This window comes from Homarus americanus, unplaced genomic scaffold, assembly GCF_018991925.1.
Source record: "Homarus americanus isolate GMGI-L3 unplaced genomic scaffold, GMGI_Hamer_2.0 scaffold27052, whole genome shotgun sequence".
Classification (NCBI taxonomy): domain Eukaryota; kingdom Metazoa; phylum Arthropoda; class Malacostraca; order Decapoda; family Nephropidae; genus Homarus; species Homarus americanus.
The window spans coordinates 220,001-243,095 of NW_024730165.1; the positions used below are offsets into that span (position 1 = coordinate 220,001).

The window sequence follows — 23,095 nt, forward strand, 5'->3', positions numbered from 1 at the left end:
TTATGTACATTGTATACCTGTACTGTCTTATGTACATTGTATACCTGTGCTATCTTATGTACATTGTATACCTGTACTGTCTCTTATGTACATTGTATACCTGTACTATCTTATGTACATTGTATACCTGTACTGTCTTATGTACATTGTATACCTGTACTATCTTATGTACATTGTATACCTGTACTGTCTTATGTACATTGTATACCTGCACTGTTTATTTTGTCGACTCACAGAAAATCATATGTACGTGATATCTGTAGCTAAGGTAGAGGAACTATTGTTTGTTTTAATGGGTGGGGCAGGGGATTAAGTTGAGCAATTACTAGAGATTGGTATAAGAGGGCAGGGATTAGGATTGGTAGTACTAGGGTGGTATAAGAAGGGCAGGGATTAGGATTGGTAGTACTAGGGTGGTATAAGAAGGACAGGGATTAGGATTGGTAGTACTAGGGTGGTATAAGGAGGGCAGGGATTAGGATTGGTAGTACTAGGGTGGTATAAGAAGGGCAGGGATTAGGATTGGTAGTACTAGGATGGTATAAGAAGGACAAGGAATTGGTTTAGGATAACGTTAGATAGTACGGAGATACAATGTAACTTGCGTGAGGTCTTGAGGTTACTACACAAGCCCTGTTCACCATGTTGCTCTAGAGTGGTCGACATGTCCCCTGTTCACCTACAATACCTAACAATGTTTAGTTCAAATGAAGGTTGGAATTCGATACTATTTCCAATATTTTACTGACTGTATAATAAGGTATATAACAGGAATAAATTAATATACTGTTGATTTGTACAAGTGGACATTTTGGACTTTCCGATTACACAATATAAACACCATTGGATATTAATATTTATCCACAAACTTCATGTTATCTTTACTACGTGTTATAAAGCCTTAGATAGTGATTATAATAGTGTAAAAATAACACCAGTAGTACCATAGAGATATATAATGCAATAATAACGTGTTATTTATGGACTACTGCGCTTAAAACTCGACTGTGCGATTAATGTCATTAGTGGTGAAGCGGAATGATAGCTTTATGATATCAAATTTTTACCAGTATGATTTAAAAGGCTATAATGTTGTAATCACTTTAGATATGCAAATTAGCTAGATTATCTGAGGATTAGCCGGCCTGGTATATGTCATCTTGGGGATTAACCGTCTCAACACTAATCTAATACCTAGCTAACCTAACCTAACACAAATCTAACCTTATCTAACCTCACCTTAACTAATCTAACCTAATCTAATCCCCCCCAGGTAACGTTAGGGTAATCAATCTTCAGGTGAGAGTAATCTAATGGTGATAATTTTCAGGTAATCCAAATAATTAGTCCTGTTTATACTCACATTTCCTGCTAATTATCACTACTTGTTTTTTCAATCAATCTTCTATTTCACTTTTCCCAATTCAAATTTCCTACGTTTTTTTTTCTGTGTTTTTATCAACGTTGTGTTTTTCATCTTTATCAATGTCATATCTCTCGGTATCTTCATTATGACCCTTCTCTCCCCCACCCCCCTTACCGACAGCGCTCGCTCGCCAAGCCGTGTTTTTGAGATGGTGTTCCCTTACCATCAACACCAGTATCAAACAGCCGCCAGGGTTACGTTGTTCTGGCGCTGTTGTAGAGGCTCATATAAACCCAGAAATTATAAAACATCTCAACCTTATGAAAAAAAAAAAAAAAGTTTTATTTTTCTCTGCTATTATATGTTAGTGTCTGCTGAGGCCAGGGGTGTCGAGCAGTTTGTTTCCACACAAGGCACCAGCTTTCTAAAATTGCTATAATTTTGATGATGATGTTAAATATAATACGGAATCAATGTAACTTAACACACACACACACACACACACACACACACACACACACACACACACACACACACACACACACACACACACTATTAGCAAGAACATTCTAAGACACACATGAAGTATCGCTCTATGGTGAGGCTTCTAAACTGGAACTTAGTGAACAAAACCTTATGTACCTACAGCAGCCGTCATTACCAGCATCACAAACTCCCATAACAACTATAGTATAGATCAATAACACCCATAACAACTGTAATCTGCTAACTTTAACACCTACGCCTCCTACAACACATTCCCCTGTAACAGATGGACTCACAACCCACCCCAAAAAGCCGGAACTATAACCTTATAACCTTAACAACAACAGCATCAGCCACAGTTCTTTAAGAGGCCACCAGTCGTACGCAGCGTCAGCAACCAGGATAGAAGTGTAAGATTTCCTCACTAAAAAAGAGATCTGGTGGCCCTCGCCCGCCGCCCACGCCGCCTACCAGCGACTGGGATACACATCGCCGTGTCTGCAGGCAGCTGGATTACGCGTTGGCAACTGTATATCTGGCTGCCCACACTCCCTGCAACGTTGACGTAAGGATTGAGCTCTGTGAAGGAGTCATACCCACCTCCTTTAGTGTGTATGATCATCCTAGCGTTGGCACATAGTCTGCGTTGATCACACTTAGTGCATAAATTGACGTGAGGATTATACACTGTGGCGTTTCTCCCTTGTTCCTGAACTCTTCACCTACTCAAACAGCAGAACACATCACTTGGGAAGAAATATTTAGAAGAATCATCATAGTTATGTATATTGTCACCATCCATACTCAATACGTACTCTATAAAATGGTACAACATTAAGCAGTACTCTCGGTGTTCAAATGCTCGTTGTTCAGGTTGATAATAATGCCTAATTGTGCTTCATTAAAACTTAAAGATTAATAACGCGCCCACTATGCTGATGTTATAATATATTACTGTACTTCAATATCGACTGCACACCTAACCTTCATTGAGCGACGCCTTACAGTGTGTTCTGCCAGCGCCACGGGAATTTTGACTCGCTCAACTAAAGACCATCACTCCACGTTCCAGCCTGTTCTCTCTCTCACTTCTGTCTTTATACTGGAAATAACTTTATGATAACGAATGAAATATATTCTAATCTTAATTATGTACTGAAGAATGTAAATGATGTGTAGAGGAATATGAAAAGTTGTAATTAAATCTGGTTTTTCGATCTCAGTTATGGATGCTGTTGAGGAAATATATGTCTGGCGAAGCAGTTTATTTTTGTAGATATTAAGGCAAATTATATATATGATAGATGCTTCGTCAGAGAGTTAATTAAGTAACAGGGTGATTATAATTCCATGAGCATTTAATTAGATTGTCTAGTTTTCAATTGCATTTCGCTTTACATCCAGGTTAATTAAGACAATAATTTCACGAATTACTGTCATTACCGGAAATCATTGTATACCTGTACGTGTTACCTGTAATGAGATCAAATTCAATTTAAGGGTTCCACATGTAAATACCTGTAATAATTATGTATTGCTGAAGACTAATTATGTAGTAATAATAACACTCTTAGGCATTATTATTATTATTATTATTATTTATTCTCTGATTCGTATCAGTTCGTGGTATTAACACTTTAAGGAGTCGATTTATATTCTTATTACTAGTAGTATTTTCTCCGTTCAGTTGACGAAAGCAGGAGATCCTCGCCTTACGTGTTGACTGACCCAGGCGGAACCTTCCTCACAAGCGGCCACTGTCCCCCCCCCACCACCCGACACCCTTCACTAGCCCCAACATCCGACACCACCAGCACCCCCTCCCCCCGTCTCCTCCCTCTCCTGTGGAACCTCTGTGCTGCTAAATGATGTTCTGCTCTATACACACCAACTCATACCATCAACCGTTCTCTTTATTTCTCCTTTCTCTAGATCCTTTTCTCTGTATGATCGAAATCCTGTTGTTTTAAGGTAATCTTCTGTTTCTCTCTGTTTTTTAAGTGTTTTCTCCTTATCTATCTGTCTGTCTCTCTCAGAAATAATTACAAAGCGGAGGGAGAGTGAGGGAGGAAGGGAGAGTGAGGAAGGAAGGGAGAGTGAGGGAGGAAGTGAGAGTGAGGGAGGAAGGGAGGGTGGGAGAGAGGGAGGGGCGTCGGCAACAGTGAAGGAATATCTGAGGCAAAAGATAAACACTTGACTAAGACTCACGTGTTTTCTCTCTCCTTGATAATCGAATATCTTCATAGACGGATAACTGTAGGAAGGTCACACCAGCTAACACACGATTGACCTCCCCCCAAAAAAATTTACAATGAAAAAAAATATATAAAACTCGACAAAAATGAACAAGTGAAGGGATTTTTTTTTTAGAGGTGAGACTACAGATTTGTTTTTTTTTTAAGTAAAACCTAACCATGTGTGTGTGTTGTATTCTAAGAGAAAAGTTAATTACTGTGTCTCTCTATTTTATTTATTATTTTCTAGTCATTTTAATGTGAGATACGGCTTAGCTTACTGCCTTGAAGCGTAGAAATATGTTTTGACAAGTGCACGTTAATTGTATTCCATTAAGAGACTGTCTATATAACAAACACTACCATTGATGTTTTTATTATATGGTCTGGTCTGTACGTGTTTATTGACCTTAGTTGTTGAAGCGCAGTAATACTTAATCTTTCATGAACAGCTTATAATTATGTACTTTCACTACCATGTTAACACGAACTTAAAAAAATCAACACAAATTACTTTATTCTTAGTATATAGTTAGAAGAACGCCTGTTGCTCGCATTACCAAGGTCTTTTATGTTTATTAAAATCAAAATTAATTGTATTTAATGGTCGATTACGGTAATTACGTAGTCAAAAGCAAAATAAACATACTGGTATATCATTAAGTGTGATAATCAAAATTCCAGAAACACACACACACACACACACACACACACACACACACACACTCTACAGTCTACAGTCTACACCGCATCTTCATCCATCCCTTCACTTCAAAACACCTCTACCAACATCTTTTGCACTGACTTATAGTAAACACAGGATCATGAACTAACAAAGCTATACTGTATTTCCTGAAAGAGTATATTGACGATATATAAAACAGCAAGTCACCATGACAAGTTTTATTTACATTATACAACCAGAGAGATGTATTATTATTGTTATTGTTATTAATGTTATTATTATTATTGTTATTATTGTTATTGTTGTTGTTGTTGTTGTTGTTGTTGTTAGTTTTTGTTTACTCGTAATAATATATCATAACATCACCAACTTATTAATCTAAAAGGTGGGAATATACTTAATTATTTAGGTCTTTTAATTAATATGTTAAATCTCGTAATATGTGTTTGAAATCCCTGGTTGTTGAAGCCTGTTAATTATAGTAACAGTGATGCGATCTTAACTAGTTACCTTCCACGAAACACAAACAGTTGAAGGCCAGACACCTCAGAAATTAAAATTAGGATGCTTGAGTCAGTGTATATTACCTTAGCGGATACAGAAACCTTACCATTAACATGATTTGGTGCTTTCGATCAGCGTGTGCGTGTGTGTGTGTGTGTGTGTGTGTGTGTGTGTGTGTGTGTGTGTGTGTGTGTGTGGGTGTGTGTGTGTGTGTGTGTGTGTGTGTGGGTCCTCAGTCTCATGTTCTATTTTTTTCCTCGTTTCTATACAAGAAGTTTTCAAGTGCTAGTGACTATAAACAAACACGTGTGAAGCTGGACCAGGATACGTGTGTGTGTGTGTGTGTGTGTGTGTGTGTGTGTGTGTGTGTGTGTGTGTGTGTGTGTGTGTGTCCGCCTGAATGAGCTCTTGGTCTTGTTCACGGCGCGAGTTTTACCTCTTCACGCCTCACTGTCTTACCACTGGATCACATGAAGATTAGTCCCCCCCCGAGCTTATTTCACCCGATGATTGGATAACGTAACCTAACCAAACCTAATTATAACCTTATTTAACCTAACCTAATCTAACCTAACTCTTCCCCCCCAACAGATAGCTTTAAAGGTGTTTAACTACCAGGTGAAATATGCTTGGGGCGCTAATCTTCATATGTTTCCATCTACCTTTTTTTTTTTACCTGTTCTCATATCATCACTCAGGGCGCTGTTGTTGTTGTTGTCTTCGTTTTCTACACTTTAGACAGACTAATTCTCAGAGCCGGCCATCTTGAAATATGAAGGGCGACCATTGTTAAAAGTTTATGAATGCTTGAACTTGTGTATCTGAAGGTTTGGCTCTCCAGCTTATTTTAACTGTTGACTGAATACCCTTACGCTACCTAGGGGAGAGTAGGGTGTAGGTTAGGTTAGGTTAGGTTAGGTTAGGTTAGGTTAGGTTAGGTTAGGTTAGGTTAGGTTAGGTTAGGTAGAGTCTCAGTGTAAATCGGCACCATATTACATACACTATTTACAACAGAGACTCAGTGTAATTCGACCATCTAGTTCAGGTAAGTCTCAGTGTAATTTAACTCCGTAATTGGAGGACATTTATTTGTTACGGTAGAGTCTCAGTGTAATTTGACGCCATATTGAATGTTATTTTTCTGTCGTTATTTGAGTGATTCAGTTAGGTGTGTTCTCACGTGTCGAGTTACGGGGGGGTGGTGGGGGGGAGGATCACCTGAGGATTAACCCCCCTCCCTCACAGATTATTTGCCATCCTTATGCTTCAGTACGTGGATAGTTTCGTTAGGTTAGGCAAGGTTAGATTAGGTAGGGACAGGATAGGTTAGGTTAGGTACTATGACACCGTTTCGAAACCATTTTGAACATCCCTCCCCTCCCCCCCTCCTCGTAAAAGTCTCTCCGCTGAACGTATTCGATTTCTGAACGTCTCGTCATTTTCATACGAGTGAATTTTAGCGAACAAAGGAGTCCTTTTGTTGTGGCACATCCGGGAAACTGGACACCGTGACGCAATGGTCTGTTTGGTAGTAATTAGGATGCATGGACGCTCTGTGATGCCCGCCTTCCTGACTTAATATCACCTCCAGATTAGACACCCCGGCTTATACCACGTGGTGATTATAATACCCTCACGTTATCTGAAGGGGTTAAGGTAGGTTAGGTTAGGTTAGCGGTAGATTATGTTACGTTAGGTTAGATTATAGGTTAGGTTATGTAATGTTAGATTAGGATAGGTTATGGGAGGTTACGTCAGATATGGTTAGGTTAGATTAGGTTAATTTAGGTTCGGTAGGTTAGGTTAATTTAGGTTCGGTTAGGTTAGCGTTACGGTGTTTAATCGTCAGGTGAAGTAAACTGAGACGCATATTCGTCAGGTTATTCATAATTTTTACCTTTTCTTCAGTGTCTTGAGAGGGAGGAGGAGGAATCACATTCTACCTCTGGTATTGTTTGTGAGTTTGACTAATGGCTTGAGTACTATAACTTAATGTTATTGAGTACGATAACTTAAGACTTTGTGTACGATGATTTATCCCCTGAGTCGATGATTTATCTCCTGAGTACGATGATTTATCCCGAGTACGATGATTTATCCCCTGAGTACGATGATTTAGCCCCTGAGTACGATGATTTAGCCCCTGAGTACGATGATTTATCCCCTGAGTACGATGATTTATCTCCTGAGTACGATGATTTATCCCCTGAGTACAATGATTTAAATCTTTGAGTACAGTGATTTAAACCCCTGACTACGATGTCTTAACACATAAATCGACGACCTATTTTAATGAGTACTATGAATTAACCCCCCGAGTACGAGGATGTAATCACTCGAGTACAATTGCTTAAGCTTTTGAATACAATATTTTATTCCCTTAGGGGTTAACTTATCGTACTCAGGGGGTTACGATATCTTAATTAATGGCTTAGTTCATCGTACTCAAGGTGGCATCGTACTCAAAAGGATCGTGATTCGTATATAAGTGTGATTATCTGTCTCCTGTCTCTCTATCCTTTTCTTCTCTCTATCCCTTATTTGCTCTCTCTCTTTCTCATTTTCTTCTCTCTCTCTCTCTCTCTCTCTCTTTCCCCGTTTTTATCGCCTCACGGTCGTCATCCATCCCTCAGACTCACGTATCGAGTGGGGAGGGAGGTGAAAGGTGATAATAGCAGTGAGTTTCTTGATTACAGCGGCTGGTCTATTGATCAATACAATATGATCTCTCAAGGGGTGAGAGAGAGAGAGAGAGAGAGAGAGAGAGAGAGAGAGAGAGAGAGAGAGAGAGAGAGAGAGAGAGAGAGAGAGAGAGAGAGAGAGAGGGGTCAGGGGAAAGGGAGGGGAGGTATAGGAAGAGTATTGGGAGGAGAAGGAGGGAAAGGGGTAGGGAGGGGAGATGAGGAGGGTACTAGGGGAGTGAAGGGGGTGAAGAGGAGGGTACTAGGGAGGAGAAGGGCAAGGGGAGTACTCGAGAGGGAGATGAGGGAGAGTACTCAGAGGGAGAGGAGATAGAGGTAAAGAGGCAGTACTAAGGGGGAGGAGGAGGGGAGGGAGGGAGGGGGGGAGGGGAGGCTAAGAAAGAGACATTGAGTGGGAGTACTGAGAGGAGAAAGTGAGAGGTAAGGTGAGAGGTGAAAGGGAGGTGAGAGGGAAGAGAAAGATGTGAGAGAAATATAAAAGCTGAGAAAATAATTGTTATGTCCGTCCAGTCACCCATCATTGTTTACCTTTCTCCCTCTCTGTCTGTCTGTCTGTCTGTTTGTCTGTCTGTCATCCAGTATCACTTCTCTCTGTCTTTCTGTTTGTCTGTATGCCTGTTCCTCTGTCTGGCATCCAGCATCATTTCTGTCTGTCTGTCTGTCTGTCTGTCTGTTCATCAAACCTGTCCTTTGACCTCTATTAGTTGCTCTCGTTTTATTGTTTGTTTTCTGTTTCTTTTACCTTTTATTATTACTTTTTTCTATGTCTTTTGGGGGGGTCTGTCTGTCTGTCTGTCTGTCATCAAGTATCACCCTTATCTGTCTGTCTATTTGTCATCCACCATTACTTTTGTCTGTCCGTCTGTCTGTCCTCCAGCTTCAACTTCTGTCTGTCTGTCTGTCTGTCTGTCTGTCTATCATGATCTGTCGTCTCGTATCCTGAGGTCTGGTGGTGTAAGACGATCTTGTTTTCTAGATGCGTAGGGGGGGGAGAGGAGAGAGAGGGAGAGGGGAGGGGGAGGGTAGTGTAGGAAGGGTGGGAGGGAGGAGTGTGGGAGGGTGGGAGGAAGAAGAGGAAGAGATGTAGTGAGGAAGGAAGGAAGGAGAGAGAGAGGGAGGAGGTGTAGGTAGAGAGGAAGAGGGAGGAGAGGTAAGGCAGGAAGGGGTGTAGGGAGGAAGGAAGGGGAGAAGAAAGGGAGGAAAGGGAGAAGAGAGAAAGAAAAAGGGTGATGCAAGGGAGGATGGTAGAAGGAGAGGTGAGGGAGGTAAATAGGTAGGAAGGGAGCATGGGAGATGTAGGGAGGTAAAGGACGGAGATAGGAGTTGAAGGGAGGAAAGTAGAGGGAGAGTGCGTAAGGGAGGGGGGTTGTAGGGTTATTGAGAGAGAGAGGGGGGAGGGAGGTATGTGTGTCGGGCAGGTCAGAGGGAGGGAGGGAGACACACCGCTACTGGAGGTATCAATTTTCTTCGGTAAATTGTTGTTCCTCTGTTTCCTCTTCCGTTTCCCTTCACTTTATTATGTGTGTCTTTCATTCTTCGTTAATTGTCGAATTCCTTGAGTCCAGTCAGTTTCCTCGAGTGTGTGTGTGTGTGTGTGTAGACGTATTACAATAACGTCTTAATTGTTTCATTTTCCATCCTTCGTTGGCGTCACTATCTCCTGACGGAAGTGAAGACGTACAGTTAACTTCCCTACTGTAACTTCTAGTGATTACCAGACAGCCAATCATCTCTCGGTTATCATTACTACTACCTCCTCTAATTCTGAGCGTGTGTTAGTCCGTGGGTTCGTCACCAGGGGGCTGGGTATTGCCAGACAGGCGGACTGCGGTCGCCAAGATCAGTTTCCACCTAGCCTTGGCGGAGGGAGAACGTGGACGACGCTCTCCTGTGCTCCCATGGGTAGTCCTGGGTGGGGGGGTAACTGCCCTAAATTGCCGTCGGAACCTATCTTGAAACTCTTACTAGCGGTGGTGAACAATTGTGTTATAATACAGTGCTCGCGGTGTTCTATAGTCCAACAATACGGTAATCTTACGTGTTGCTACTGACAGTGATGTGTGTTGATTGGTTTATTTACGTGTTGACAAGGTAGCTTTGTTGGTAGACGAGTTAACCTAACCCCTAGCATGGATTGATACGGCGGCTAATACTTGGTGTTGTGACAGTGAGTACTACCTGTTTGACCAATTTCCATAACATATTTAGTTCTCACTATTTAACTCTTCTGACTTCACTATCGTCTTGAAATTTGCCTTTATCACGATGGTGTTCATTGTTGAAGTACATGTAAAGTGATTCATGTAGGTGTGAACTTTAATACCATAATTTGTAGTCGGAATCATTTAAATTAAGTTTATTTACAGTATTTTTAGAAGTGTCGTTGGTGCATGTAAAGATTGGTGGAGCGCCTCCTTGATATTAAGTTGCACGCAAGTTATATTAGTACGTTATTAATGTTGCAAAATATTGAAATTATGCTCCCTCCCGCAGTGACTAATTGGTGAACTCTTACCTTAATATGAAGATCTCTTGCGTGCTGTAACCAATCCTGTTATGAGAAAAAAAAACAGCGTTAGTGTTTTTTAGTGGAAGTCAATAAAGGAAATATACAGTACAGACCAACTTATGTAATTTCATTCAAGTGGCTCCAAAAAAAAAAAATTGGAAATAAAGGTGATATAACTCAAGTGTTCTCGTCATCAGTGGTTCAGTAGGAGCCTTTGCGAAGGATGTTTGTGTTAAGTTGTAGCAGAAAGTTAGTTAGTGACCTCGAGGCACAGCTGTCGTGTGGTGACGGTGTCTCTCATAACACCAGTAGACGGATATATTTCTTCATTATAATCGTCATACAGAGAAGCTATGATAAACAGTAAGTCGATTCAACCAAGGAGAAACGATTAAATTTCCTTGACTGTAACTTTTTTGATATATTAAGAGGTGAGGGACAACAGTGAGTGTGTACAGTACAGTATAAACTAACACAGTTGATGAAAGATGAGACGTACATTTATTTTTGTGTAATGTAAGTAAACTAAGTTTTTTCTTTATCAACAAAAACAAAACTCAAAGTAAGATTAGGTTTTAAAACTTAAAATAAGAAGAGGTGAACCACGCCCCTTTGTGAGTTAACCATTTTAAATTGATAATTAATTGTCGAAAAAAAAAGATCTGGTGTCTGTCTGGGTGAGATATTAAGACTTGAGCCTTGACGGGTAAAGAACCTAAAACAAATTTATAATGTTTCGGTTTTACTCGTCAACAGATGGACAAGAATTCAGGTCGCTTATAACTACAAACTTTGAGAGTGTTTTGTTATACTGTTAACATACGAATTGTTGATGGCCAAACACAACAGCTTTAGGAGATATTATTTATTTTGTTTTTCTGTTGTTCTTGAATTTATATAACCTTGATTATCAGGAAAAATACCGTATTTATTCATAATAAGTTCATCATTGTGGAATATAAAAGTTGAATTGATTTTTCGACGCTCATTGACCCTGACAAACAAACCGATAAATCAGGTTAAATAAATGGCCAGATCCACCAAGGTCACGCACCAATGGTAATACACACTGACCTATTGAGTTGTTTTAATTAGCGAAACTAATTTGCGTTCACAGATTCTTTAACTTAAAATGTCCACCAACTTATATTAGTAGAAGAAACCTAATGACCTGGGGTATGTATACTGGTACACATGAGTGACCCGGGGTATGTATACAGGTACACATGAGAGACCCGGGGTATATATACTGGTACACATGAGTGACCCGGGGTATGTATACTGGTACACATGAGTGACCCGGGGTATGTATACTGGTACACATGAGTGACCCGGGGTATGTATACTGGTACACACAAGTAACAACATAATCCAACAGTCATGGGAGTTTTAGTGACCGTACCAAGACAGTGAACAGACTCTTATTCCTGAGTGAGATGACCAGATACCTGAAGGTCTGCCGCTATTGTTGATGTTTTGATCGTGTGAAAAAAAAAATTAAAAACTGAGAAATAGGAGAAAAACTTTTGATTTGGTTTGGCATAATTCCTCCCCCCCCCCCTTAAAAGAAATCTTGTAGGAGTCCTTGTTGCTAGAGTAGAGTGGAGCGCCGTGTTGTGTAGAGAGGGGAGGCAGAAACACTAGACGAGTGATAGAATGACGTAACCCAGCCCTGGCCGTAACTAGAGATGCCACTCGGGTTGTGATAGCTGGAAAGAGATCCGTGTCAGGCTCTCCCGCGCAACCAGTTGGACGCGCCCGAGTACCATCCACACTCTGCAACTTTATCGGGGAACAATATCAGAGTGATTATATTATTTTGTTGGTCTCTCTACCTCACAAACTTTCACCATTTTTTTTCTTGTTTCATTAATCATCGTCGTGTTTTTTTTCACTATCACCTACGGTTATGATCCCAGGCTCTACGATTTCTTGTAGTATTCCACACTTACATATTGTCTGGTGATCTCTTGTCGTCTCTATTATCTAACATGAAGTCAGTGTATGAAAGAGTGTGCCTAGAAACAGTGTGTTGCATAGGAACTGGCGCGAGTGTTAGTGAAGGCTCTGGGGCGGGTGAGACTTACAGAGCCTCTGGAAGACTCACTCATACACTAAACTACAGCAACACGAGGGCAGCTTAACTACAGCAACACGAGGACAACTTAACTCCAGCAACACGAGGACAACTTAACTCCAGCAACACGAGGACAACTTAACTACAGCAACACGAGGACAACTTAACTACAGCAACACGAGGACAACTTAACTACAGCAACACGAAGACAATTTATTATTTACTTGGTGTATGTTGGTGAGGTTGTGCAGAATACATCAATTAACGGTGATTATTTATGAAAATTAATTATGCAACTTAGAAAATAATAATACTGTGTTGTATATATACAGGTATATAAAAAAAAGGGTCAATTAGATGATTATTGTATTTAGGACAGGTTAATGAGATGGTGTCCAGTGTATCTAATTTAGTGGAGGTGAATTTTAGAGCATTTGTCCAACCCAAAAGATAAGTTAATTGATCTAAATAAATTAAATCAGAATATAGATTATATACAGTATACAAGTTTTCGAAAGAATTATAGATATATTAACAAGAAAGTATATATAATTATTTTGATGTTATAATACGTAACTTGGCTTCAACAGCTAAGGTTTTTAAACGAGATTATTACACGAGTTATGAGAAAGATGACTCAATTTTACTCATAATTTCGTTTCTATATAATTACTGTAATGATTTAAATATAAATTATACATGATTTACTGTAATTAATGACAGATATTTACAGAATTTAAAGGTCATAGAGAGAGGGAAAATTTAATTCCACATTTTCTGTTTTCCTGAAATGTAAATCTACATTATTTTTTTTTACCAGGAAATAGAACGGAAATTGTATATGCTGGACACATTACCGTGGCTCCTCCCACTACGACGAACTAAAACATTTTTTCGTTATTTTCAACAAGAGTTTAGTTGCGTAGGATCTTATGATAGTTCAACGGACTTTGTCTTAAATTTTTACTGTTGTCAACTAATGAGGATAATTATACTCAGGTACTAATTATGATGACTTATGACGAAAAATAGGTGAAATAGGTTACACAATTTTAAATAGGTTACATACACGTAAGTAAGGTGTCAGGTTACATACTGTTACAGCACCAGTACAGTGAGTTATATACAGTATATGTGTCTCAGAGAAGATGTCATTATACTCGCCCCCCCAAAAAAGTATCTTTACGGAGGTGGTCGATGAATTTCAAAATGAACACTGTGACTCCTGTTGTCTCGGTAGGGTTGTCAAAATATTTCATCCGTCGTATCATATTGTTTCACATAATAAATCGTAAAGATATTTTTTGGAGTGTGTGATTAATAATACTCCTCGATGAACATAGAAACTTTTAGGGTCAATAGAATAAGGATAATACCAATCTGGATTTGAGTAATATTGACGTAGTTCTGTTGATTTGTGGATGAATACAGCTTGAAACCGCATTCTCTCTCTCTCTCTCTTGTTTATATACCTTTCCCTCCTTTTCTTTCTTCTCTCTTTCTCTTCTTTTCATAGTTTATCTTCCGCTGCTCTCTCTCTCTCTCTCTCTCTCTCTCTCTCTCTCATCAGTTTTAGAGCCCCGAGCATTAAGACTCACGAGCCGCTACAGACTCTCGCCAGATCACCTCCGATAAAGACTGAGTAGTGAGCTTGAGCTGACGTGACCCGCCTCTGACATCACCAAGGGGAGACGAGATCACTTTCTGATCTATGTTGCTTTAAATCACAGCTAGTTGGCTATTAAGGTCCTATAAAACACAATTTATGGTTCTTTCTTGTTGCTTCTTGGTGACTATCACTATCAAAGCCGCATATAGGTTCGTATTTACATAACCCATTAGTAGTATAATTAATTCACGTGGTTAGATTATGTCTTAAGGTGTATTTTGGTGTCAATTTGTCATGTTACGGTGTCTAAAAGTCATCAGTGAGGAGTGGAGAGATAATGTGTAGTATCCTAAGAGAGTAATACCCTTGTACTCAGAGGCTACAGTTAATAGATTTTATGAGATATTTCCTGGAATTGAAAGGCTCAGGATGCGGCGACGTACTTAAAAGAATCAAGTCTTTGTGATGATAGGGACTGCGTCATCCCCACTCGACGGGGTGAGCTTACAAGCTGTGGGTATTGAAGGGCGCCACCTACAGGAAGACGACGTACCCCTGGGGCTGTAAGTTAGCGTCACGTCAGCAGTAGCACGGACCCATATGGTAATGTTTCACCTGACGCATTTCAAGGAGACGCTTCGGTGACTGTACCATACGAATGAGGCCCTTAATCCATTTGTTGATGAGACAGCTGTTATGGATGCGGTGTGTGTGTGTGGTGTTTGTCGGGGGGGCTACTGTACCATTTGATGTGACAAGTGTTATAACTAGTGGTGAAAGAGTTTGTTCATATGGTTTTATTCTGTTAGTTGTACATTGTGTAGTTAGGTTAGTAGAGTACTGTAAGTTGTTTAGTGTACAGTACTTCTAAAGCACAAATCTTGTCATTGGGGTCCTACAACCTTAGTAATAGTTATGAATAATACTGAACTGAACAGGAAATTGTCATTAGATGTAGTATTTGATGTTGTGTAGTGGATTAAGATATTACTACCAGTTGGTTCTCAGTGTTTATGAACAGCAGGCCCCGGGAGAGACATGTTGGGCCCCGGTATGCATGGTTTAAGGGCCCACAGACCTCAATTTCCCTTCTCTCTTTCCTCCGGGACCATCCACCAACCCCTTCTCTGTCCACACACGAAATACAATATACTTTGACTTAATTTTACAAGTTTTAATTCATGATGAGCCTGGCGGGGACCCTGGTACCTCTCCCGGGCCCTGGTGAACAGATATTGGAACTTATAAATTTCATGGATAATACTTCATATTCCTACATGTGTTTTGTGTGTGTGTGGGGGTGGGTGGTAAATGGGGTGTAAGCAGAGGGACTACCAAGATAAGTTACACTCAGTCCTTCTCAAAGAAAACCCGGGGGACCTAATCCAATGTTATTCTTGTGTTCCACCACCACCACCACAGTCACCGCCACTACCATTACCACCATTCTTTTGAGTCGACGAGGCTAAAAGAAATGATAGTTCCTTGTGCCTTTGGTGTCGAGTCCATTATCTCACCTCCAGACACGTACTCACTTGAGTAGAGTTACTTGGAGATTCTGATGGAGATTCAGGAACTTACCTCTAAAAAAATTTTCTCCATTAACATATACGATAAAAAAACCCTTATCTTAATTGTTCGTAATTGTTGTTTTATGCATTGTACGTGGTTAAATACCTTTGCTGTTGAAGCGTAAAGCGTTGTGTGAGCTTATGTGATTTAACCCCTTGAGTACTATGACAGCACCTCGAGTACGATGATTTTATCCCTTGAGTACTATGACAACACCTCGAGTACGATGATTTTAATCCCTTGATTACTATGACAACACCTCGAGTACGATGATTTTAATCCCTTGATTACTATGACAACACCTCGAGTACGATGATTTTATCCCTTGAGTACGATGACAACACCTCGAGTACGATGATTTAACCACTTGAGTATGCTGATCTGATGACTGAAGGGGTTAACTTATCTTACTCAAAGGTTAAAGACCTCATTACATAAAACCTATTAATGATAAGCTTTTACCACACTTCACCAAAGCTTAATTAGCGATGTTTATTAATCAAGCTTTACATTCAAACAGGTAGATCTGTAGCAAGAAAGTTACTGAAATTGTCTTAATTACATTCCTTCATTCAAACATTCATAAGGTGTTTACAAATTGGCTCTTGATTGGGAACTAAATTAAAGATAACCTGAAGATTAACCACCCTAACATTAACCTAAAATGCAGTATACCTAACCAAACCTACCCAAGACTAACCTAACCTAACCTAACCCCACCAGATAACCATTAAGTTAGCCAATATTTAGGTGATTCCAAATTATAATGTTTTATACCATGTGTTGAAATCTTACCTTACCTTACCTTACCTTACCTTACCTAACCTAACCTAACCTAACCTTACCTTACCTTACCTTACCTTAGTTTTATATTGTATACCCTCCCTGTATACTCTCGTGTCTCTCAGTACACTAAGTGGGTGTATTGTTCTCGTGTGGGGAGTGGAGTCTGACCTTTCAATAATTTCCATATGTATATCTCAGGTCAGCTACCGTGTCTAGGATAGTGTTTTAGGGGGCAAAGAAATCCCGACTATGTTTTGTTTTCTGTGAGGTGGTTGGTGACTTGAGTGTCTGTTAAGGGTGTGGTGATTTGTGTGTTTGTTATGGGTGGTGATTTGTATCTGTTAAGGGTGTGGTGATTTATGTCTGTTATGGTGGTGATTTGTGTCTGTTATGGTGGTGATGTGTGTGTGTCTCTTAAGGGTGGTGATTTGTGTGTCTGTTAAGGGTGTGGTGATTCGAGTGTCTGTTAAGGGTGGTGATTTGAGTGTGTTAGGGACGATTCACAACTGTTTTGAGTGTGTGCTTGTCAAGTGTGTTTAAGAATGTGTTGACTTAGGGGGATGTGTAGAATGTGTAGAGTCGGGTGTGTCTAGAATGTTTTAGTCAGGAGTGTCAAGAGTGAGTTGAGACAGGGGAGTGTAGAGTGCGTGTCTCTTAGGGGTGAGTGTGTCGTGTGACCGTAGCTGTCCAATCTAAATATTGATGAGGGGCTGAGGGTGTGAGTGTTGTGTGTGGGTGTGGGGGAGAGAGAGAGAGAGAGAGAGTTAGTTTAGTTTAGTTAACCAACTTTATTGACAATATAAAGGTACAATATGCCTAAACTGAGTAAATCAGTCAGGTCTTGATACTTAGGGTGCGATCACTGTTCACTGCCACATTGGACAGAGGTTCATACACAAAGGAGATAATAGTATTGGTCATATTCATTAGTGTTATTTAAGGGCTAATCAGTGTGGACTAGTAAATTTGTGATAGACTGCAAGAATGTAGTAATTACATAGTTCATAATACAATAAAAGGAGGTGAGCTGAATTATTTGACAGTGACACATTCAATAATATAATGTCCAAGTGTATGCTTTAAAGGTTTATTACAAAGTTTACATGTTCCGGTATGGGTACAGCATCATTAACTTACTAGATGTGCCTAATTCTGGCTACGACTGCATCACAGTGTTCGGTTTTGAAAGAGAGAAACAAAGGGAAAGAGAACCCAACCTTCCTACCCTCCCTTTTCACACCGTTAGAGGAGGTGAGGACGCTGCTGTTTACATATGATGCGGTGGCGGTGGGCTCAGGAAGGTTCGGGTACCAGCTGTAGGTGTGTTGGTGTTGTGATGGTCCCTTGCCAACCTGGTTACACTTACATCTTGGTCTTCTTTTCTCATAAGGTGTGTGTGAGTGTGTGTGTGTGTGTGTGTGAGTGTGTACAAAAGTTACAATAATGGTGAATCGTCTTCTTCAGAGGCCCAGAGTCGTGAAGTAATTGCTCACTGTCTTAATCTTCCTGCACTAGACAACAGCTTTGGAATATTTAGATCGATATTCTCTCTAAATTTAGATGTCAATCATTACTTCACCTTTGTAATTGTCGTACAGTCAAGACCACGGCGTGTTTATAGCCATTGTTATGACATTTAATGAAGACATGTGTGTGTGTGTGTGTGTGTGTGTGTGTAACTTTTGTAATGGAGTTTCTTGATGATCTGTGTATGTATATATTTTTAGCTCTTATTAATGTATCACTTTCTCGTTTTGAAGAGTTTTGCCTCCTCTTCCTCCTCCTTTTCCTCCTCTTCGTGTTCCCCCCTCTTCCTTCTCCTCTTCCTCTTCACCCTCCTCCTCCTCCTCCTACTCCTCGTGCTCCTCCTCCTCCTCACACTCCTCCTCCTCCTCCTCCTCCCAAGTACCCGCCTGGCATACGAAAACTTCCTCCTCCTCCTCCACCGTCGTACCCAACTCGAAGAAAAACAAGTAAAAATGTGAGATCCATATGTTTGTGCGCGTAAGTAGTGATGAGAGAGAGAGTGCGGGGGAGGGAGGGAGGGAGGGTGTGGTAGGTAGCCAGGTATTTTCGGCGTTTTGTACACGGGTGGGGCCGAGTGTGGCGCCCTTCTCAGGTTCCTTCCTGTGTAGGGCGCCCCTTCGTGGTCTCTCCCTCCCTCTCTCTCCTTCCCTCCTCTTCCACCCGTCCCTCCCTTACACCACACCCTGCTCCTCCTTGTTTCTTCCCCCCTTCCACTTTCCCTCCCTTCCACCACACCCTTCTCCCTCCCTTACCCCTTTTCTCTTCCCTCCATCCTCTTGTTTTTTTCCCCCTTTTCCATCTTTCCCTCATCTTACCTTTCCCTCCTTTTACCACCTCAAACTCCTCCCATCCTTCCCTCTCTTCAAGCACTCCTATTCCTCCCTCTTACTCTCCATCCTCTGTTTCCTCCCTTCTCCCTTCCCTCCTATACCCCTCTCCCACCACCCTCTTTGATCCTCTTCCCCCTTCACTTCCCCCCTTCCCTCCCCCTCCTTCCTATCTGATTGTTACTTGTTCCCCTTACTGCTACTTCGGCGTCAGTCAGTCAGTCAGTCAGTTGGTAAAGTCAGTTAATCAGTCAGTCAGTGGAGGTAGTGGCGTCGACGGTGGAGAGAGAGATTCTAGCGAGAGACAGAGTTGGAGATGGTAGGGAGATATTTCTTGGCAGGATGAAGGTGAGAGATAGTTATTGAGGAAGAAAGAACCTGAAATAGAAAATCCTTGAGACAAATGGAGATAAATAACCATAGAAACTTTCATTAGGGGAAAGTTGTATAAAAAGTTCTGGTAAAAGGGAAAATTTTAGGGAGGGAAAGTGACGAAAACGTAGATGGGAATAGTGAACAAAAGGGACACTAGAGAGAGAGAGAGAGAGAGAGAGAGAGAGGTATAGAGAATAGAGGGGAATCAGAGAGGAGAGGGGAGAGAGAAGAGAGAGAGATAGAGAGAGAGGATGAATTAAGAGGGAGGGGAAAGCATAAAATGAGAAGACTAGCTCCAATTTCTGGCCGTATACCAGTATATTACTAGTGTGGAGGGCTGAGTGCTCTACCCCTCCACTACTACTACCTTCCCTCCTCCTCTCTCTTCCCTCCACTAACACCACCACCACTACCTTCCCTCCTCCTCTCTCTTCCCTCCACTAACACCACCACCACTACCTTCCCTCCTCCTCTCTTCCCTCCACTAACACCGCCACTACTACCTTCCTTCCCTCCTCTCTCTTCCCTCCACTACAACCACCACCACTTCTACATTCCCTCCTTTGTACCCTCCACCACCTAGTTCCCTCCATCACCTGGAGCTGTAGGAGCAAGCCAGATGGTTGTAGGAGCCAGATGTTTATAGGAGCCAGATGGTTGTAGAAGCCAGATGGTTGTAGGGGCCAGATGGTTACAGGAGCCAGATGGTTATACAAGCAACTGGTTGTAGAAGCCAGATGGTTGTAGGAGCCAGATGTTTAAGAGAGCCAGATGGTTGTAAGGGTCCAGGTGACACCCCGGACGACAGCTGGTGACGAAGAGGAAGATGGATGGGCACAGAGCCACCTGCGTTGCCATCTGCCGCTACTCTCTCTCTCTCTCTCTCTCTCTTAAGGTTAGGTTAGGTTAGGTTAGACCGAGTTTGTTAAGTTTAGTGAGTTAAGTTGGAGAAGGCTAAGTTACGGTGGATTAATTTAGGTTAGATTAAATTAGGATAGAGTTAGGTTAGGTTAGAGTGGATTAAGTTAGGTTAAATTAAGAACAGATTGACGCACTCTAGGTTGACTTTGTTAGTTGTTAAATCTTAGTGTAAAAGCATTCTGTCTTTAAAGTTGCTGAGTGGGGGGGGAATTGTTTGTGTGTGGCAACTTGATAGTGTCAGGTGGTACAGATGGTGACTCAAAATAGTCAACAGGACGTACCATGCACCATCTGGTTCAACCGTTTGACAGCTGGCTTTATGTCGGGACAGATGGTTATAAAATACAGTCCGTGACATCACAGTTGGTATTAAAATAAGGAATATAATATCTCCATCGTTCTGTGCTTCTCTTTCTCCACCTTCCCATCACTCTCTATCTCTCTTCTTCCTCCCTCCCTCCCTCTCTCTCCTCCCTCCCTCCTCCTCCCTCCTCCCTCTCCCTCCTCCTCCTCCCTCCCTCACCACACCACACGACTACCAACTGAATCTACCAAGACGACCCATTGAGTGGTGGTTCAAGTAGTAGTAGCGGAAGCAGTTAGGTGCGAAACTAAAACAAATACACACACACACACACACACCTGCCGAGGCCTCACATACCTGCTATCTTTGCGTTACGGACATGAACAATCCCGCCGACTAAACATCACTACTCAGGGCACTTTGGCATCATCAAGTCGACCCAGTGAGGGGAAAATGCCTCGCTTTAACCAACCACGATGTGTGTGTGTGTGTGTGTGTGTCGTTTCCTTTGTCTGTAATAGTACTGTAAGTGTCATTGAGTACGAGGGTGTCAGGGAGTGTCAACCTAACTTAACATAACCCAACCTAACCTACCTCAACCTAACCTAACCTATGATTTGTATGAGTTGTACGAATATGATGAGTTACTGTCACTCACAATCTAAGGGGACGTCACTGGTCACGCTGTCACTCAAAACCCAATGGGACGTCACTGGTCACTCAATGTCACTCACAACATAAAGAGGATCTCGTTGGTCACTCAAATATATCGTGTTAATATAAGTTGATATTGACTGACACACACACACACACACACACACACACACACACACACACACACACACATAAACCACGAGGTCCCCCATTAAAACACCTGTCTCAACACCTCAACACACCTGTCCCATGTGACTCCTCACACACAGACACATAGACCAGACCTGTTTCTCATCCACAAATCCAATAACTTGCCTGTCTCATCTACTGTCTTTCCATGCCATCTCTTTGTCTTTCCCCTATAAGTTCATCTCTTGTTCCTTTCCCCCCTATGTTCATCTCTTGTTCCTTTCTCTCTACGTTCATCCTTCTTGTCTTTTCCTCCATGTTCATCTCTCTTTGCCCTTCCCCTATGTTCATCCTCCCTGTTCCTTTCCCCCACAAGCCCATCTCTCTTTGTCTCTTTCCCTATGTTTCCATCTTCTTGTCTTTCCTCTATGTTCATCTCTTGTTCCTTTCCCCCTATGTTCATCTCTTGTTCCTTTCCCTCTATGTTCATCTCTTGTTCCTTTCCCTCTACGTTCATCTCCTGTTCCTTTCCCTCTATGTTCATCTCTTGTTCCTTTCCCTCTATGTTCATCTCTTGTTCCTTTCCCTCTACGTTCATCTCTTGTTCCTTTCCCTCTATGTTCATCTCTTGTTCCTTTCCCTCTATGTTCATCTCTTGTTCCTTTCCCTCTACGTTCATCTCTTGTTCCTTTCCCTCTATGTTCATCTCTTGTTCCTTTCCCTCTATGTTCATCTCTTGTTCCTTTCCCCCTATGTTCATCTCCTGTTCCCTTTCCTCCACGTCTATCTCTTGTTCCCTTTCCCTCTTACGTTCATCTCTTTGTTCCTTTCCCTCTATGTTCATCTCTTTGTTCCCTTTCCCCCACGTTCATCTCTTGTTCCTTTCCCTCTACGTTCATCTCTTTGTTCCTTTCCCCCATGTTCATCTCTCTTGTTCCTTCTATGTTCATCTCTTTGTTCCTTCCTCTAAGGCTCCATCTCCAGTTCCTTTTCCTGATGTTCATCTCTCTTGTTCCTTTCCCCTCTACGTTCATCTCCCCTGTTCCTTTCCCCCACGTTCATCTCCTCCTGTTCCTTTCCCCCATGTTCATCTCTTGTTCCTTTCCCTCTATGTTCATCTCTTGTTCCTTCCCCTCTATGTTCATCTCCTGTTCCTTTCCCTCTACGTTCATCTCTTGTTCCTTTCCCTCTACGTTCATCTCTTGTTCCTTTCCCTCTATGTTCATCTCTTGTTCCTTGAGTGCAGGCAGAGAGAGAGAGAGAGAGAAAGAGAGAGGTGGGATCAACAAGCTGTCAACACCTGTATCGTTATGTAAGTTACCTCGTCATGTTGTAACGCCCACACCTTGGCGAGGAGACCACGGTCGACCCCTCTGAGAGAGAGAGAGAGAGAGAGAGAGAGAGAGAGAGAGAGATGAGAAAACAGGAGATGATTATTTGTTACCTGATAATTATGACTTTCTCCTTCCCTCCATTCCTCTCTCTCCGTTCCTCTCTCTTTCTCTCCGTTCCTCTCTCCTTCCCTCCCTCCTTCTCTTGCAAAAACAACAACAACATGGGAGGGAAGGTAAGAGGGAGGGGTAAAAGGGGCCAGTGTGCAAATGCAGGCAGGCAGGGAGGGAGGGAAGGGGTAAAGGGAGAGAGGAGGGAGGGAGGGAGGAAAAGAGAGAGACGTAAGGAGTGAAGGAGGGAGGGACGTTCAAGGTACCATCCAAGGGAGGGAGGGAAGGAAGGTCTAGGGAGGCATCCAAGGGAGGGAGGGTGTAAGGTGGCATCCAAGGGAGGGAGGGAGGGAGCGAAGGAGGAAGGGAAGGAAGGAGGGAAGGAG

General features: G+C 41.7%; 1 protein-coding gene across 3 annotated transcripts in view; it reads left to right on the top strand.

Moving 5' to 3' along the window:
* Positions 1 to 9,834: 9,834 nt before the first annotated feature.
* LOC121866906 (pollen-specific leucine-rich repeat extensin-like protein 2) overlaps positions 9,835 to 23,095 on the top strand; it is a 63,165-nt gene continuing 49,904 nt past the window's right edge. The window contains exon 1 of one of the 3 annotated variants that reach the window (XM_042366640.1): positions 9,835 to 10,144. The gene's annotated coding sequence lies outside the window, so the exon portion shown is untranslated. The remainder of the gene's footprint in view (positions 10,145 to 23,095) is intronic. The other 2 variants (XM_042366641.1, XM_042366642.1) reach the window with 2 other exon arrangements.